General features: G+C 44.3%; 1 protein-coding gene and 1 long non-coding RNA gene across 3 annotated transcripts in view; both read left to right on the top strand.

The window, feature by feature from the left end:
* The window catches only part of FIG4 (FIG4 phosphoinositide 5-phosphatase), a 744,221-nt gene that overhangs the window by 90,980 nt on the left and 635,822 nt on the right, over positions 1–17,419 (top strand). The window lies entirely within an intron of this gene.
* On the top strand, positions 795–7,823 carry LOC141089547 (uncharacterized). Its single transcript, XR_012232322.1, has 2 exons — positions 795–3,509; positions 6,965–7,823. It is a non-coding gene; the product is annotated as an uncharacterized lncRNA (long non-coding RNA).

Here is a 17,419-nt window from a genome sequence, read left to right as displayed (position 1 = left end):
TCTATCAAGAACTGCCAGGTTGCTCAGATCACCCCCACTGTCCATATTTATAGAAACATACAAGCCATTAAGGCTGAGTGCAGACGTACTTTTTGGCCCTGCGGATTTTTCCGCGCAGAATGCAAGAATTCCGCAGGTCAAATGACCTGCATTTTTCCAGCGGATTTCTTCCATTTTTCATGCAGTTTTCTTGCGGTTTTTGTGCGGTTTTCCACTGCGGTTTTCCCCCTGCGGATTTGGTGACAGGGGAGATGGAAAACCGCACAAAAGAAGTAACATGCTGCGGATTTTGTACCGCAGGAAAACCGCGCGGAAAAATCCGCAGCGTCTGCACAGCGTTTTTTTTCATTGATTTTAAGGCTACTGTACATCACAATGCGGATATGCAAAGTTTCTGCATGGTAAGGCTAGTTTCACACTAGCGTTTATGAGCGCAGCGACGGCCTGCGCACGGCCGCCGCTAAGCCCCGCCCCCTGCCGCGCCCCACCGGTAGCTCCGCCCACCAGCGCATGACGCTGCATGCGCCCTGCATCCCCTATCTTTATCACAGGGGGCGCAGGCCGTGCGCAGTATGCGTTTGGCGGCGCATGCGCCTTTTTGACGGTGCACCGACGCAACCAAACTGCAGCAGGTTGCGTTTGGCGCATGTCGGCGCACCGTCAAAAGGACGCATGCGCCGCCAAACGCATACTGCGCACGGCCTGCGCCCCCTGTGATAAAGATAGGGGACGCAGGGCGCATGCAGGCTTAGCGGCGGCCGTGCGCAGGCCGTCGCTGCGCTCATGAACGCTAGTGTGAAACTAGCCTAAAATCTGCTGCGGATCCGCTGCAAATCTGCATCGTGTGCATACAGCCTAACACCCAGAAACTTATGAATAACTTGCAGTCTTCATTGGCCCCTATCTCCTCCCTCTCATGTCCTGATTCGGCATTGAAGCATTACAATGAAACACTTCAAAGTGCCCTGGATGAATTTGCACCTCCTATACACAGAACACCACAACACAGACGGCGACAACCCTGGCACACCCTGCAAACACGTTTCCTGCAGCGGTGCTCCAGGTGCGCCGAACGTCTGTGGAGAAAATCCAACCTACCGGAAAATATCATCTATTATACGTTTATGCTTCAAACATTCAACACTGCCCTTCACCTCTCCAGCCAAACCTATTTCAACACCCTCATCACTTCACTGTCCAATAACCCTAAACGTCTCTTTGACACTTTTCATTCTCTACTCAACCCAAGAGTACAGGCCCCAACCAGGGAGCTTCGAGCTGACGATCTGGCTAATTACTTCAAAGAAAAAATTGACCAGATCCGACAGGAAATTATCTCCCAATCACCTCATACCATGCACTGTCCTCCCTCCCCCACTGCATCTAGCTCACTCTCTGATTTTGAACCAGTCACAGAAGAAGTAAGCAGGCTCCTTGCATCTTCTCGCCCAACCACTTGCACCAGTGATCCATTTCCGTCACATCTCCTCCAGTCCCTTTCCCCTGCTGTCACCCCTCACCTAACTAAAATATTTAACCTCTTTCTCTCTCTTCTGGTATCTTTCCCTCTTCTCTAATCTTCCCTTCATCTCTAAACTCCTGGAACGCCTGGTCCACTCCCGTCTTCTCCGCTATCTCTTTGATAACGCTCTTCTCGACCCTCTCCAATCCGGTTTCCGCTCTTTACACTCTACTGAAACTGTCCTCACTAAAGTCTTTAGTGATCTACTAATAGCTAAATCAAATGGTCATTACTCCATGCTAATTCTCTTGGATCTCTCTGCAGCATTTGACACTGTGGATCATCAGCTCCTCCTCACTATGCTCCATTCCATTGGCCTCAAGGACACCGTTCTCTCCTGGTTCTCCTCCTATCTCTCTGACCGCTCCTTTACTGTATCTTTTGCTGGCTCCTCCTCCTCTCATCTTCCCCTTACTGTTGGGGTTCCTCAAGGATCAGTCCTAGGCCCCCTCCTCTTCTCTTTGTTCACTGCCCCTATTGGTCAAACAATCAGTAGATTTGCTTTCCAGTACCATCTCTATGCTGATGACACCCAATTATATACTTCTTCTCCTGACATCATGCCTGCCTTTCTAGAAAACACCAGCGATTGTCTAAACGCTGTGTCTAACATCATGTCCTCACTACAGTATATCTGAAACTGAACCTGTCAAAGACTGAACTCCTTGTGTTTCCTCCCACTACTAATGTACAGTCGTGGCCAAAAGTATTGACACCCCTGCAGTTCTGTCAGATAATACTCAGTTTCTTCCTGAAAATGATTGCAAACACAAATTCTTTGGTATTATTATCTTCATTTAATTTGTCTTAAATGAAAAAACACAAAAATAATTGTCCTAAAGCCAAATTGGATATAATTCCACACCAAACATAAAAAAGAGGGTGGACAAAAGTATTGGCACTGTTCGAAAAATCATGTGATGCTTCTCTAATTTGTGTAATTAACAGCACCTGTAACTTACCTGTGGCACCTAACAGGTGTTGGCAATAACTAAATCACACTTGCAGACATTTGGCATGGATTAAAGTTGACTCAACCCCTGTCCTGTGTCCTTGTGTGTACCACATTGAGCATGGAGAAAAGAAAGAAGACCAAAGAACTGTCTGAGGACTTGAGAAACCAAATTGTGAGGAAGCATGAGCAATCTCAAGGCTACAAGTCCATCTCCAAAGACCTGAATGTTCCTGTGTCTACCGTGCGCAGTGTCATCAAGAAGTTTAAAGCCCATGGCACTGTGGCTAACCTCCCTAGATGTGGACGGAAAAGAAAAATTGACAAGAGATTTCAACGCAAGATTGTGCGGATGTTGGATAAAGAACCTCGACTAACATCCAAACAAGTTCAAGCTGCCCTGCAGTCCGAGGGTACAACAGTGTCAACCCGTACTATCCGTCAGCGTCTGAATAAAAAGGGACTGTATGGTAGGAGACCCAGGAAGACCCCACTTCTTACCCCGAGACATAAAAAAGCCAGGCTGGAGTTTGCCAAAACTTACCTGAAAAAGCCTAAAATGTTTTTGAAGAATGTTCTCTGGTCAGATGTGATACAAATGGGATATGCATGAGTGAGAGACTGGTATAGATAGGCATCCAGTCAATAAGGTAGTGATTGCAGTACATTGAAACATCCATTTGGATACTATGGATTGTGACCGGAATCTGAACTTTTCCTACCATGAGGAGAGCACACACTCAGGAATGTGAAAAACAACCACCTGCTCAGGCATTGTTGTGGGAGTTGGAAGGGAGGAATGTGAGAACCAAACCAACTGAGATAAAGGAGGAATGTGAAAAAACCCTGATTCACTGCGCATGTCAGTGCGTGATCATTCCTATTAATGTTATAAAAAGTACTGACCTCCTCAGCGGGTGGGGACTTTCCAGACGATTCAAGTGGACGCACTTAGTCTGTGATGCTTACCGAGGAAAACCCCTTCCCGCTGATCGAGAGGTCCCCCGATGTGAAGGGTGATGCTACAATAACTCGGTAATTATTATTGATGCTGAAATCTTTCATGTCATAACTGTCGTTTTTAAATCAATGAGACTATTCATGTGCTATGTAAAACAAAATGATTGCTTGCTAAAATAAAAGATTGTCAATAATCTTTGCCTGGTTGGGATGCCAGTGAGCGCTACGTAAGTTAAGGTAAATAACCTAATTTGGGAGAAAATTTAGCAAGACATAAATTGGCGTAGTCAGCAGGATTTTTCAAATTTCAGGCTTTTGAGTAAAAAGATTTTTGTAGTTGTAACTAGGAAGGTTTTTGGTATGTTCTATAGTCTGGAGAAGTGATAATTGTAAAGTTGTGATAGGTTGCGTCTATTTGGCAGAAAGCCAATTATGGAAAATCCTAAATAACTTTTTGCCTGAATATAATTTTGAAATTCTATTTTTGTCAAAATACGGAATATTAGTTAAGGTTTCTTTGTGCAAAAAATCAGCATTTGGCATTTTGCCAAATTTTTGTTACAATGTTTAGGCGAAGTAATAAAGAAAAGTTGAGGAAAAACCGGAGGTTCCTGGCTGGACCGAAGCTCTGTATGATATAATAGCGCATGAATTGGGGAGTAGTGGACTTGCAGAGGCATAGGATAATAAGCTCAAGGGCTCAGAGCCCCATGATGTTGTTAGTTTACTCATGGGGATCCCTGCAAAGGCAGGTGATGCAGTTAACCCATGATGTTGTTGGTTTACTCATGGGGATCCCTGCAAAGGCAGGTGATGCAGATAACCCCTCGATGTTGTTTAGTTACTCGAGGTTTTCCCTGCAAAGGCAGGTGATGCAGTTAACCCATGATGTTGTTGGTTTACTCATGGGGATCCCTGCAAAGGCAGGTGATGCAGATAACCCCTCGATGTTGTTTAGTTACTCGAGGTTTTCCCTGCAAAGGCAGGTGATGCAGTTAACCCATGATGTTGTTGGTTTACTCATGGGGATCCCTGCAAAGGCAGGTGATGCAGATAACCCCTCGATGTTGTTTAGTTACTCGAGGTTTTCCCTGCAAAGGCAGGTGATGCAGTTAACCCATGATGTTGTTAATGTACTCATGGGTGTCCCCGCCAAGGCGGGTGATGTTGTGTCGCTTGGGCGACGAACTTGGATTCTGCTCAGTGCATATCGCGCGATGCATGAGCGGAATCAACAAATGCAGAGGAAGTGCTCTCAATTGGAACAAAAAGTTACAGAAGTAGGAGGGCAGAAAGTGGTGTTAGAATGTAACACCTGGTTGTAAAAAGACAAGTGAGAACATTATCAGAATGTAGCTGGAAAAAAAAAAAACTGCAGTAAAAGTTCCTGGAATACTGGAAAAGAAAATGGAAAAGCAGTCAATATGCTGAATTATATGGGGTTTGTTTTTTTTTGGCTTTGAAACATGAACAAGTTTCAGAATGTTATCTGTACACTGATTCATGGTCAGTGGCTAATGGATTAGCTACTTGGATCATGGGATAAAAAACATGATTGGCAGATTCATGGAAAATAATATAATAATAATAATCTTTATTTATATAGCGCCAACATATTCCGCAGCGCTTTACAGTTGAACAGTTTCAAACACAACAGTCATAAGTAACAACGTTAACAATACAATAATTAAAGCGAAATAAGACGACCCTGCTCGTGGAGCTTACAATCTACAATGAGGTGGGGGGGATACAAAGCACAGGTTTGTATTTACAATGATGTATTTACAATGACGGTCCAGCCATCTTCAGGGGGTGGGGGTTAGATGGAGATAGTGAATGGGCTACACACACACAAACATGACTTTGATTACTGAATGTGATAGGCCGCTCTGAACAAATGTGTTTTGAGCGAGCGCCTAAAACTATGCAAATTGTGGATGGTCCTAATATTTTGGGGTAGAGCATTCCAGAGGATTGGCGCAGCACGGGAGAAGTCTTGGAGTCGGGAGTGGGAGGTACGGATTAGGGCAGAGGTTAGTCGAAAGTAATTTGCAGAGCGCAGCGGTCGGTTAGGCCGATAGACAGAAATGAGGGAGGAGATGTAAGGGGGTGCCGCACTGTGGAGAGCTTTGTGGGTGAGAACAAGTACTTTGAATTGTACCCTGTAATGAATTGGCAGCCAGTGTAACGACTGGCGAAGAGCGGACCCGTCTGAGAAACGATTAGCCAGATGGACAACCCTGGCTGCTGCATTAAGGATAGACTGGAGAGGGGAGAGTCGAGTGAGAGGGAGGCCAATTAATAGAGCATTACAGTAGTCTAGGCGGGAGTGGATCAGGGCGACAGTGAGAGTTTTTGTTGTTTCCATGGTGAGAAAAGGGCGGATTCTAGAGATGTTCTTTAGGTGTAAGCGGCATGAGCGGGCAAGAGATTGTATATGGGAGGTGAAGGAGAGATCGGAGTCGAACATAACACCCAGACAGCACACCTGCTGTCGGGGTGTTATTATGGTGCCACCCACAGAGAGGGAAATGTCAGATTTAGGGAGGTTAGTAGATGGTGGGAGCAGAAGAAGTTCAGTTTTGGAGAGGTTGAGGTGAAAAGAGGTGTGGGCTAAGGAGATTTGGCAGAGTATTGAGGAAATAATTCAGGTTACTAAAAGTGCTGTTTTTTATGTTGATGCACATGTCCCTGTTGACTCATTAGAATGTTTGTTTCTTCCACAAGCAGCAGGATTGGTGGAAAGAATGAATGGATTATTAAAATCCACATTGAGAAAACTTAATCAATCTGATACACAGTATGGACAATGGAGAGACAATTTGAGTGAGGCTTTACAGATAATTAACAACAGGCCTATCACAGACTCCATGACTCCTCTCAGGAGGATGCTTACACCCAATCTCACCATACATGAGGCACACCTGATAAGGTCCGTCATATGGTGGAAAACTGATCAAGAAGCACGAATACCGGAACGAGCGACTCCACATTCATCAGGTTTGGATTTGAGTGCATTGGAAACTGTTGTGATCCCACAGGGGAAAGTAAAACCAATAGCTACAGGATTGGGGTGTCAGATTCCAAAGGACCACTATGGACAGACAGCCACTAGGTCTAGTTTGGCATTAAAGGGGGCCATGGTGGTGGGAGGAGTCATAGATGCAGATTATCAAGGAGAAATCAAAGTATTAATGATAAATTTGGGGAATGAGCCTCTAATTTTGGAGAAAGGACAGCGTATTGCGCAAATGCTTTTGATTCCAATAAATTTGTCAGATGTGCAAGAGGGAACAGCCCCTTCAGAATTAACGATCAGAGGCTCAAAAGGTTTTGGCTCTTCTAACATCACTAATGTGGGAGCCAAAATCTGGGTTCAAAATACCCAAGGACCGCCTTCAGAGGCTGAAGTGATAGCAATAGGCAAAGACCATACCCTGTAAATTATGAGGCCAGGAGTAGAAAAATGGGAATATATCCCACAAGAAAAATGTTATTTGGGAGAATAATGTTGATTATTGATTTTATAGATTCCAAATCTTCAAATATGGTTAAGTGGAATCCTTGGGCTCGCGTGTTTGGACAGCATCGGTGCCTGGACTCCTGGAATCTGTCTGACTACAAAATTCAGGAAGGAATACGTTCCGAGGCCAGGAGTGGAAGTGTGATTTGCGGGAATAATACTGTTTTAGTTTTATTTTAGAATCAAAAACTGTTGACAACCCTTGGAATCCTTGGTATCGTGAATTTGGCAGTTCCTTAAAGTGACGCTCGGACGTCGGGGAAAAAGGTGACGAATACCAGAAAAGGAATGATGGGATGGGGATGGGTCAATTCGACCAAATCCAGGAATCAAGATAATTTTATTTGTGAAGCAAATCAAAGGTGTTACTTTCTAAATATTGCATTTGATGGAACTTTCTGCCTGGAGCCCTGAAATCAAAGGAGATACCGATCTATATATGCGGTGCACAAGAATACTGGAAAGGTTGAAATAAATGATGTTGAAGATGTTTTGACTTTGCAAGATAAGCGGATGCCTACAATATGGCAGCCAGTTAGCATGCAGGTTGGAATAGACACTATTATGCTGAATTTACAGAATGTTACTAACAAATTTAATTTAATGAACAAGCGTGGAGGACCGTGATCAATACAATCCTCCAAAATGGTTTGCAATGATATATATTGTACTGGAGTAATTTATGTATGTAATGTTACCAAATCAGATGTAATGTGTAGATATGTAGTGGCCCCATTGATATTGGAGGTACCAGAAAATTTGTATTATTGAATGCCTCGATTTAATGGTCCATATATAGCTTACAAAATGTGTTGCAAGAAACCACAAGTGCTCATGGTGTCCTATAAAGATGGTGTTTAAAAGACTGCAATCAAGGACCGATTGTGATACAAATGGGATATGCATGAGTGAGAGACTGGTATAGATAGGCATCCAGTCAATAAGGTAGTGATTGCAGTACATTGAAACATCCATTTGGATACTATGGATTGTGACCGGAATCTGAACTTTTCCTACCATGAGGAGAGCACACACTCAGGAATGTGAAAAACAACCACCTGCTCAGGCATTGTTGTGGGAGTTGGAAGGAAGGAATGTGAGAACCAAACCAACTGAGATAAAGGAGGAATGTGAAAAAACCCTGATTCACTGCGCATGTCAGTGCGTGATCATTCCAATTAATGTTATAAAAAGTACTGACCTCCTCAGCGGGTGGGGACTTTCCAGACGATTCAAGTGGACGCACTTAGTCTGTGATGCTTACCGAGGAAAACCCCTTCCCGCTGATCGAGAGGTCCCCCGATGTGAAGGGTGATGCTACAATAACTCGGTAATTATTATTGATGCTGAAATCTTTCATGTCATAACTGTCGTTTTTAAATCAATGAGACTATTCATGTGCTATGTAAAACAAAATGATTGCTTGCTAAAATAAAAGATTGTCAATAATCTTTGCCTGGTTGGGATGCCAGTGAGCGCTACGTAAGTTAAGGTAAATAACCTAATTTGGGAGAAAATTTAGCAGGACATCAGATGAGACAAAAGTAAAGCTTTTTGGGCAAAGGCATCAACATAGAGTTTACAGGAGAAAAAAAGAGGCATTCAAAGAAAAGAACACGGTCCCTACAGTCAAACATGGCGGAAGTTCTCTTATGTTTTGAGGTTGCTTTGCTGCCTCTGGCACTGAACTGCTTGACCGTGTGCATGGCATTATGATATCTGAAGACTACCAACAAATTTTGCAGCATAATGTAGGGCCCAGTGTGAGAAAGCTGGGTCTCCCTCAGAGGTCATGGGTCTTCCAGCAGGACAATGACCCAAAACACACTTCAAAAAGCACTAGAAAATGGTTTGAGAGAAAGCACTGGAGACTTCTAAGGTGGCCAGTAATGAGTCCAGACCTGAATCCCATAGAACACCTGTGGAGAGATCTAAAAATAGCAGTTTGGAGAAGGCACCCTTCAAATATCAGGGACCTGGAGCAGTTTGCCAAAGAAGAATGGTCTAAGATTCCAGCAGAGCATTGTAAGAAACTCATTGATGGTTACCGGAAGCGGTTGGTCGCAGTTATTTTGGCTAAAGGTTGTGCAACCAAGTATTAGGCTGAGGGTGCCAATACTTTTGTCTGGCCCATTTTTGGAGTTTTGTGTGAAATGATCAATGTTTTGCTTTTTGCTTCATTCTCTTTTGTGTTTTTTCATTTAAGACAAATTAAATGAAGATAATACCAAAGAATTTGTGTTTGCAATCATTTTCAGGAAGAAACTGAGTATTATCTGACAGAATTGCAGGGGTGTCAATACTTTTGGCCACAACTGTACCTATACCCGACATTGCCATTTCCGTGTGTGGTTCCACTATTGCTCCCCAGCAACATGCCCACTGTCTTGGGGTCATGCTTGACGCCGAGCTTTCCTTTGTCCCCCACATACGATCACTGGCTCGCTCTTATCTACACCTCAAAAACATTTCTAGAATTCGACCATTTCTTACTTTTGACTCCGCAAAAACTCTTACTGTTTCTCTTTTTCATTCTCGTCTCGACTATTGTAACTCTCTTCTAATCGGTCTCCCTCTTACCAAACTCTCCCCCCTCCAATCTGTCTTGAATGCTGCTGCCAGGATCATATTCCTCGCCAATCGTTAAACTGATGCCTCTACCTTGTGCCAGTCATTACACTGGCTACCCATCCATTCCAGAATCCAGTACAAACTTATTACCCTCACCCACAAAGTCCTCCATGGCTCAGCACCACCCTACATCTCCTCCCTTGTTTCAGTATACCATCCTACCCGCGCCCTCCGTTCTGCTGATGACCTGAGGTTAGCATCCTCAATAATCAGAACCTCCCACTCCCGTCTCCAAGACTATACATGTGGTGCGCCAGTTCTTTGGAATGCACTTCCCAGGTCAATACGATTAGTCCCCAATCCCCACAATTTTAAGCGTGCCATGAAAACTCATTTATTCAGACTGGCCTACCGCCTCAACACATTAACCTAATCTATCCCTATGTGGCACAGCCAAAAGTTTTTACCATAACCAGGTTCCAAGCATCATGTTCCCACATGCTTTATGCATCCATTAGCCCTCTGCGTCTGTACTGTTACACACTTAACATTATGGCTGGTCCATACAATCAGGGCAACTGTTACCACCCACCTTTCGCGTCTCCCTTTTTTTCCTCATAGATTGTAAGCTTGCGAGCAGGGCCCTCATTCCTTTTGGTATCTGTTATGATCTATGTGATTATTGTTATGCTGTAATGTCTATTGTCTGTACAAGTCCCCTCTGAAATGTAAAGTGCTGCGGAATATGTTGGCGCTATAGAAATAAAATGTATTATTATTAAAATATAAATGCAAGTCATGTTTAAGAATTTTTTACCACTAACATGAAGTCACAAAAAAAATTCTCAGAATCAGTGAGATCCATTGAAGCGTTCCAGAGCTATAATCTCATAAATTGACAGTGGTCAGAATTGTAAAAATTGGCTTGGTCATTAAGTACCAAATTGGCTCTGTCACTAAGGGGTTAAATACAGGCAGAGAACTGTTTTACCTCACTAAAAGAATCAGCTGTGATCCCATGCTGTAATGTCTGTATACTCTTTTGTTTCCTCCCCTGCCCAGGAGCGGTGGTATGATCAAACCATGTCCCTGTAAGGTCAGACAGTCATTACACAGTACAGAGCCGGGGACACATTTATAAGATTATCTCAGCACAGGAACATTTTATTTAATCACTTCTTATTGTGGACCTTATTTTCATTCCAATATCTAGTTAATAAAATTAATTGTTCTTGGGAAAACCCCTTTAAGACTTAGAAGAAAGCAGATGGCAGTGACAACAAAGTTTTAACATGCATATTTGGAATTTGTATCAAGTGGATATTCTGAAGTATAAGACAAAAGATCCGTTTTTCTTTTTTAATCTTGTTACTTTCGTTGATATTTTTGCTACAATTTCTTCAAAATGGCGCATGCTGCTTATGAATTTTATACAAAATAAAATGGCTATTTTTGTGTTTAACCTTTTTTACATTTCTTTAAAGCAAAAAGTTGCGTGATTCATGAAAATGTCACAAAATGTGTGCAAAAATTTCTGAATTACCCAAAAAATCACTCCAAGGGGGAACTAGAGTACATTTGTGCAAACGTTTGACGACTTTCTAAAAATCACAAATTGATTTATCATCTGAAACCATCTGGAAAACAAAAACCCTTCCCATAATGACAAACAAATAAAAACACGCATACTCAATACTTATTTCAAATAGATGTTAAAAAATACAAAAATTTTAAAAAAAAATTAGCCGCAAATTTAAAAGAGGCTTATCCCTTTTCACGCCAGAGCCTGTTTTCACCTTCCTGACCTAGCCATTTTTTTCATTTCTGCCCAATGTCATTTTATGTGGTGATCAGAGTTGTGGAGTCAGAATCGGAGATGGAGTCAATATAAAATGGACCGACTCCTAAAATATATAATAAATTGGGTACAGTAAGTATTACAATATAGGATGTGCTTTAAATATTCTCATAAGAATTTGGGAAAGTTATGAAATGTCGTATACATGTCTGTTCTGTTCCTGATCTAAGAATCTCTGCTTTTAGTTAAGATGAATCTGTGCTGCACTTCATGTACATGCTCAGTAGTGAGGCAGTGCTGTGGAGTCGTAGATGAGATTAATCTGTGCTGCACTTTATGCACATGCTCAATAGTGACCAGTGCAGAGGGGTCGGAGGTGAGATGAATCTGTGCTGCACTTTATGTACATGCTCAGTAGTGAGGCAGGGCTGTGGAGTAGTAGATGAGATGAATCTGTGCTGCACTTAATGTACATGCTCAGTAGTGAGGCAGGGCTGTGGAGTTGTAGTTGAGATGAATCTGTGCTGCACTTTATGTACATGCTCAGTAGTGACCAGTGCTGTGGAGTCGGAGGTGAGATGAATCTGTGCTGCACTTCATGTACATGCTCAGTAGTGACCAGGACTCTGGGGTCGGAGTCAGCAGTTGCATTCAGGGAAATTAAGGAGTTGCAGAATTGGAGTCTGGTGTCCATTTTGGTGCCATTGGTATAAAAAGGACCGACTCAGAGTCCTAAAATATATAATACCTTGGGTATATTAGTACAATGCAGGATGTGCTGTAAAGGTTTTCATAAGAATTTGGGAAAGTTATGAAATGTCCTATAAATGTCTGTTCTGTTCCAGATCTTAGGATCTGGGCTTTTAGTTGAGATGAACCTGTTCTGCACTTTATGTACAGTTAGGTCCATATATATTTGGACAGAGACAACATTTTTCTAATTTTGGTTCTAGACATTACCACAATGAATTTTAAACAAAACATTTCAGATGCAGTTGAAGTTCAGACTTTCAGCTTTCCTTTGAGGGTATCCACATTAAAATTGGATGAAGGGTTTAGGAGTTTCAGCCCCTTAACATGTGCCACCCTGTTTTTAAAGGGACCAAACGTAATTGGACAGATTAATTACTTGTAAATGAAATGTTCATTTCTAGTACTTGGTTGAAAACACTTTGTTGGCAATGACTGACTGAAGTCTTGAACTCATGGACATCACCAGACGCTTTATTTCCTCCTTTTTGTTGCTCTGCCAGGCCTTCACTGCGGTGGTTTTCAGTTGCTGTTTGTTTGTGGGCCTTTCTGTCTGAAATTTAGTCTTTAACAAGTGAAATACATGCTCAATTGGGTTGAGATCAGGTGACTGACTTGACCTTTCAAGAATATTCCACTTCTTTGCTTTAATAAACTCCTGGGTGGCTTTGGCTTTATGTTTTGGGTCATTGTCCATCTGTAGTATGAAACGACGACCAATCAGTTTGGCTGCATTTGCCTGGATCTGAGCACACAGTATGGCTCTGAATACCTCAGAATTCATTCGGCTGCTTCTGTCCTGTGTCACATCATCAATAAACACTAGTGACCCAGTGCCACTGGCAGCCATGCATGCCCAAGCCATCACACTGCCTCCGCCGTGTTTTAAAGATGATGTGGTATGCTTTGGATCATGAGCTGTACCACGCCTTCGCCATACTTTTCTCTTTCCATCATTCTGGTAGAGGTTGATCTTGGTTTCATCTGTCCAAAGAATGTTCTTCCAGAACAGTGCTGGCTTTTTTAGATTTTTTTTTTTTAGCAACGTCCAGTCTAGCCTTTTGATTCTTGATGCTTATGAGTGGCTTGCACCGTGCAGTGAACCCTCTGTATTTACTTTCATGCATTATTCTCTTTATGGTAGATTTGGATATTGATACGCCTACCTCCTGGAGAGTGTTGTTCACTTGGTTGCCTGTTGTGAAGGGGTTTCTCTTCACCATGGAGATTATTCTGCGATCATCCACCACTGTTGTCTTCCGTGGGCGCCCAGGTCTTTTTGCATTGAGTTCACCAGTGCGTTCTTTCTTTCTCAGGAGGTACCAAACTGTAGATTTTGCCACTCCTAATGTTGTAGCAATTTCTCGGATGGGTTTTTTCTGTTTTCGCAGCTTAAGGATGTCTTGCTTCACCTGCATGGAGAGCCTTTGACCGCATGTTTCTTTCACAGCAAAACCTTCCAAATGCTAGCACCACACCTCAAATCAACTCCAGGCCTTTTATCTGCTTAATTGAGAATGACATAACGAAGGGATTGCCCATACCTGTCCATGAAATAGCCTTGGAGTCAATTGTCCAATTACTTTTGGTCCCTTTAAAAACAGGGTGGCACATGTAAAGGAGCTGAAACTCCTAAACCCTTCATCCAATTTTAATGTGGATACCCTCAAATGAAAGCTGAAAGTCTGAACTTCAACTGCATCTGAATTGTTTTGTTTAAAATTCATTGTGGTAATGTCTAGAACCAAAATTAGAAAAATGTTGTCTCTGTCCAAATATATATGGACCTAACTGTACATGCTCAGTAGCGACCAGGACTGTGTAGTCGGAAGTCAGGGAAATTGAGGAGTCTGAGTCGGTTGTTTGGCTTCCTGACTCCACAGCTCTGGTGGTACTAATTCTAGAAAGCTTCAATGATAACATTGTGGGTTATAATTAATTTAGTGATAAAATGTATCACTAACTTGAAGGCCCCTTTTTCAACTCATGTAACTATGCATCCCAGTGATTCTGAGATTTTTTTTCGTGTACTTCATGTTAGTGATAAATTTAGATTCCTATATTTTGCATTTTTTTGTGAAAATATCAGAATTTTCCACACACGGACTGAGGCGATGGGGGGTCAGGCACTGGCCGCACTAGGACCAGGGACTTCGAGTTCAGGGCTCGCTGCACCAGTTCTAGTGACTTCGGCCTCTGTTACTAAATGCCTTCCAACCACTGGTTGGGGCATTTTATTATGTGTGCGTACTGCCCCTTTAAGAGCAGGGGAGTGAGCTCGCACTAGGCGCGCCTCCAGGAACTACAGAGTGCAGAGCACATGGAGACAAGGGAGCCTGTCGGGGACCACGCCTCACGGCTTGAACCATTAACTCCTTCACCCCGAAGCCTGTTTTCACCTTCCTGACCAGGTCAATTTTTACAGTTCTGACCTCTGTCAATTTATGATGTAGTAACTCTGGAACGCTTCAACGGATCCTGGTGATTCTCAGGTTTTCTCGTGACATATTGTACTTCATGATAGTGATAAAATTTATTTGATATAACTTGGTTTACTTGTGAAAAAAAAAACAGAAATGTAAAAATTTTGAAAATTTCGTAATTTTCTAACTCTTAATTTTTATGCCCTTAAATCAGAGAGTCATATCACACAAAATAGTTCTACGTTACATCAGCACAATTTTGGAAACATTTTTTTTTTTTTGTTAGGAAGTTATAAGGGTTAAAAGTTGACCAGCAATTTCTCATTTTTACAACATTTGCAAACCCATTTTTTTAATGACCACCTCACATTTGAAGTGACTTTGAGGGGCGTGTATGTCTCATCGCTCTCATCTGGGGGCGGGGCCTCGGGTCCGACGTCATCTCTTCCAGTGCCACGGCCACTCCGGGGGTCTCGTCGGGTGCGCACGCGCATTTCTTGCACCTAGTCCCATGGTTGCGCTGCGCTGCTGTGCGCATGCGCGCTCTTCTCAGCTCTGTCTGTGGTCTCGTCCTCTCTATGTCCTGGAGGACCTGACCCGGAAGTCCAAGTGTTAGGCGTCGGATTCCTACCTCTGCACAGGAGGAATTTCGAGCCTTGCCTTCTGCGGTCTATTATTCTGTCCCCGCCGCAGAGGAGGCTGCTCAGCAAAGACGTAGTTCCCGGCAAGCAGCTCCCGGGACTAAGTCCTTCTTTCAGACTACTGAGCATGCCCGCGGGTCATCCTCTCATTTGAGGCCGGGGGTCACATGCTCAGGCCCAGTGGCTGCTCGGATTGGACCATCTGGAAGGTCCCGGAAGGCTGTGCCTATAAAAGGATCGCACGACCGTGCGCTAGTATAGACTTTTATGGTTTAGGGCAGGGGTGGGGAACCTTTTTCCATCCGAGGGACATTTGAACATTTCTACCATTATTCGAGGGCCAAACAAAAATAATCACCTTGAAAATTACCCTGGTATATTTAGTCAAGCAATTAATTACGGTAACTCACCCTTAATGTGACGGCTGGAGCTGCTTCTCCATCACTGGGGGCTATATATATACCCCAGGTGGTAGGATATACAGTACTCAGGGGGGATATACAGCTCTTTCGGGGTAAATGCAGCACTGGGAAATATACACATCATTTGGGGGGCACATACAGCTGTGGGGGGATATATAGCACTGGGGCGACAGGGTTCGTCAGTGAGGCTCATAGATCACCAGGGGGGACAGATCACAGAGGGGTGACATGAAGATAACAGGTGTGGGGCACAGAGATCACAGGGGTGCATATATCTGGGGGGCACATAGCTTTGGTTGACAGATCACATGGGGCACATGAGAGCACAAACATCACAGGGGGTACATAGCAGGGGGGCACATAGATAACAGGGGGCACAAAGCTGGGTGCCACAGATATCACAGGGGTGCACATAGCTGGGGGCACAGATCACAGGAGGTATATATAGGTGGGGGCACAGATCACGGGAAAAAAAAATCACAGGGGGCACATAGATCACAGGGGACACAAAGCTGGGAGCCAAAGATATCACTGGGGTGCACATAGCTGTGGGCACAGATCACGGGGGGCATATAGCTGGGGGCACAGATCACAGGGGGCATATATATCACATGGGGAAACAGCTGGGGGGGCACATAGATGGAGGTCACAGAGATCACGGAGCATATAGCTGGGGTGGCACAGATCACAGGGGGCACATAGCTGGAGGGCACAGATCACAGGGGTATATATAGGAGGGGGGCACAGATCACATGTGGAAACATAGCTGGGGGGCACAGAGATCACGGGGGCATATAGCTGGAGGACACAGATCACAGGGGGCATAGATATCATGGGGAAACAGCTGGTGGGGGGGCACAGATGGAGGGCACAGATCACAGGGGGCATATAGCTGGGGTGGCACAGATTACAGGGGGGCACATAGCTGGAGGGCACAGATCACAGGGGGTATATATAGGTGGGGGGCACAGATCATGGGAAAAAAAATCACAGGGGGCACATAGAGCACAGGGGACACAAAGCTGGGAGCCAAAGATATCACAGGGGTGCACATAGCTGGGGGCACAGAGATCACGGGGGGCATATAGCTGGAGGGCATAGATATCACATGGGAAAACAGCTGGGGGGTACATCGATGGAGGGCACAGATCACAGGGGGCATATAGCTGGGGTGGCACAGATCACAGGGGTGCACATAGCTGGAGGGCACAGATCACGGGGTATATAGGTGGGGCCACAGATCACATGTGGAAACATAGCTGGGGGGCACAGAGATCACGGGGGCATATAGCTGGAGGGCACAGATCACAGGGGGGCACATAGCTGCAGGGCACAGATCACAGGGGGTATATATAGGTGGGGGGCACAGATCACATGTGGAAACAGTTGGGGGCACAGATCATGGGGGCATATAGCTGGAGGGTACAGATCACAGTGGGGAATAGATATCACATGGGGAAACAGCTGGGGGCACATAGATGGAGGGTACAGAGACCACAGGGGGTATATATAGGTGGGGGGCACAGATCACATGTGGAAACATAGCTGGGGGGCACAGAGATCATGGGGGGCACATAGCTGAGGGGCACAGATTACAAGTAGAAAAGCACACAGCTGCCAGCACAGAGATCCCCGGGGAGGCACAGAGCTGCGGGCACACACAGAGATCCCTGTCGACTCTCTGGTAGCGTCTCCTCTTCCGGGACATGTGGACGGGAGAGCATTGGGCACTAACTCCGCCCATGCAGATGACGTCATCATTCATGTTCAGGGCAGGCAGCGTTTTGTAATGAACGCTGCGTGCCGTGCACTTGGGGGTTAAAGGGCCAGCAGCTGACAAGATACAGCTGCCGCCCG

This window comes from Dendrobates tinctorius, unplaced genomic scaffold, assembly GCF_039654945.1.
Source record: "Dendrobates tinctorius isolate UK_male_01 unplaced genomic scaffold, ASM3965494v1 ptg000046l, whole genome shotgun sequence".
In the NCBI taxonomy this organism is placed as follows: Eukaryota; Metazoa; Chordata; class Amphibia; order Anura; family Dendrobatidae; genus Dendrobates; species Dendrobates tinctorius.
Note: the sequence above shows the minus strand (reverse complement) of the source record. Positions and strands in the feature narration are given on the sequence as shown.